Source organism: Cupressus sempervirens, chromosome 10, assembly GCF_028749045.1.
Source record: "Cupressus sempervirens isolate cs-2001-9-10 chromosome 10, ASM2874904v1, whole genome shotgun sequence".
Taxonomy (NCBI): Eukaryota; Viridiplantae; Streptophyta; class Pinopsida; order Cupressales; family Cupressaceae; genus Cupressus; species Cupressus sempervirens.
The window spans coordinates 174218303-174221516 of record NC_143127.1 but is presented as its reverse complement, the minus strand read 5'-3'; positions in this window follow the sequence as shown (position 1 = coordinate 174221516).

Here is a 3214-nt window from a genome sequence, read left to right as displayed (position 1 = left end):
ACTCATTTGATTGTGATGGTGTGGCTCTAGATCCCTTTCACAATGACCAACTGACCAATGCAGCTTGATCTTCAATGAATGAAGTGCCTTGGAAGTCTCTTCTATTTGGGTCTTGCAACTCCAATCTACTTGAAATAGAATTGAAAATTAATGCATCCGCAATATCCCAATTGGGCAATAATAAAATGTTAGATGCCTTTATCATTTTCCTCCCCTCCTCAGGGCTTATATTCTGCAATTCCTTAATCATTTCTTCTTTAATTTGGTTTTGCATGGAAGTTTCATCCATTTTTGGATGCTCTGTTTTCATCTTTTTACATTTCTCCTAAAAAACGTTCATCTTTGTCCTCCATGCAAACTGTTGAAAAGCCCTTGATTTCACAAAACTGTCATCAGTCAAAAATTGATGACTTGCCTACTCTAATACAGGGTCCAACTCCCTACCTCTATAATCAGCTATTGTTAGATCCAAACTTGGGAGAGGAAGTTCTGGAGGGTTACCCTCATCTAATTCTTCTTGAGTAATAAAAATATCTCCCTGTGATCCCATTTGTTCAACCTTTTCACCAGTGAGCTGCTCTTCTCTAATCCTCAAAGGGGACTGGGTGGGTGAATATTCCTCATCTTGAGGCCTTGCTTCTGTCATTACCTTTTGCCTCTTAGGACTAGGCTCTTCAGGTCTCTCCTCTTGGGATATACTGGTAGATCCTATTATTTGTTTGCCCTTGTCTATAGGAACCCTTTTATTCTGAATTATAGTATATCTAGGCCTCTTTTGTACAATTATTTTATCAGTTCTCACATTTGGAGTGAAAGCCAACCTCCTCATGACCTCTCTAGCCTTATTAGGATATGAATCAATAAAAAATTGTTTCTTTTCATTCATGACCTCCATTATTTTTGGGAAGGTATTCATGAGCTTACTTATTTTGTCAGCCTCTATGATAGCATTATCCAAAGGATCATATTTATTATCAAAATAATGAATGAATTCTAAGACCCAGGAATAAACTCTCCATTTTTCTTTTTTAGTTTCCTGCTCTTGCAATGAGAATTCATTCCTTATAATATCCTCTAGATAATAAGAATCGTGCTTGACCGGTCCCAACTTGATTCTATGCCTCAACATTTGATTGAAAAATCCCTCAGAATCACAAAAACGGGGATGAGAGACATCCATCATATATTTCTCCAAAATTTTATGCAAAAAGATTCATCCCCCTTTTGTAATCACAAACTGATGGGCCACTGTGCAGGTAGGGAAAATTGACCCTAATCGCCTTTTCAACAAAAACATTTCTTCCACTCCCCCTAACTGCCATGAAACTTCAGCCATTCCCACCTTCAAAGGAACTTGGTAAGGCAAAACATGAGGGTTCCCCTTGGAACCATAGATTCTAAAAATAGTAGAAATAGGGTAGGGGATGATATCTCCCCAATTATGTGAAACTTTCAAGTCATGGGGGTTATCCATAGGCCTGATGAGACTCATTAGTACCCTAGGGATTCTAGGATTGTCACTCAATATGAGGCATCTCAATTTAGCAGCAAAATATCTATCAAATCTGACAAAACTAGCATTACTTGCATCCCAGGTCATATCTGCACTCCACAACTAGACTAGAAGTATTTCCCCATTCTCCTCTCTGTTTAGTTCCATCTCATTACCAAAATATGTCACTACTTTGAACAAAAACATATGCATTAATAGAGAGTAGTGACCAAAAGTTTTTTCCACCTTGCCCTTCGCAATCCCAACTAAACCAATGTGAATTTCTTTAGCCAAAAAGGAAGCAAAATAAAAAATAACATCTACACCAAAAGAAGCAATCTGAACCATCATGTACATGAAACCAATGGGCATAAATTCTTGCTCATCTTCACCAAAAACTCGGCATAAGGTCCTGTATATCTCTATAGCCTGGAAAGTGAAAAGACTCTTCTTAAAAGGCTCTCTAGAGGCTACAGTAATTACTGGAAAAGTTCCTATTGTACCAATATGTGCCCTTGGTGCACCTCCCCTAATTACATCCTTCTATGTTTTATATTCATTCTCTAATTCTAGCATATTGATTTGCACATGGTAGCCTGATAATGGTTCCAGGTGAAAAACCTCTCTAATTTCTTCAAGAATAATCGAGACCAAAGGCATACCATCCTTTCTTCTTACAACCCTAATGGCTTGGTCATAATTCTTAGCAATGGCTTCAAGAAAATCATAATCCATGAAAACACTTGGGACTACTAACTTTCCCAAATCAAAATTCCAGACATTACCATGCAGGGCAAACAACTTTCTTTCCGAAAACCACTTTTTAAACAAGATAAGGCCAGTTTGAGTAGTTGTTGCATCCCTAACCCAGTTCCCCTTGTCATATAGGCCATCACCAATTTTAAGCCTAGGGTTTAAGGAAATTAACTTTTTAACTTGTGCAGGTTGTACAGTAGATTCTAGGAGTAATTCTAATAAATCATCATGGACATTCCTATCCACATAATTAATTTGCCCAGAGAATGGTTTCTTAGGAGGCATTTTGACAGTATTGAGAGAATTGGAATGCCACAGAGGTTATAATATGAGTACTTACTTGACTTGTTGAACTTGTTCTTCTCTGAACTTCTAAAATTTCTCTCGAATGATAGAAGAATAGTTTCACGTCTTTACCAGGCTTAACACGACACAATCAATTAGGCTCTTGTGCTTAGAAAATTTGCAATCTTTGTTCGCGTGGGACTGGAATTAATGAAAATCTCTGTGTTATACTCTGTTTCTCCCACACGCGAAGCTTTCACTTATCATAAATGCGCTGAACAAAAAAATAGAGTGGCGTCGCACTTTCTTTTTTAAACTTGTGCCATTGATCCTTGAAAAATCCTACGATCTGGGAATGACAACTAAGCTGACTCAACTTTCTTCTTAACACATTGGTAGTCAAGCCAATAAAACACCTCCACCTCTACCTTTCCTTCAAGGCTAGCACTTCAAACCGGGCCCATGCATGACTACGCATACGTGTCATCAACTCGCTAACTCGTTATACATAATTCTCGAGCACCTTTCCACAACGAGCTAGCGATGATCATTGATCTTACTTTAATCGTGTGGTAGACAATTGAAATAACCTTTAAGAACACAATGGTGGGTCCATTTCTCGTTAACTCACTATACCTAATTTTTGCACATCTCTTTATAGTGAGTCAATGAGCGTCATCA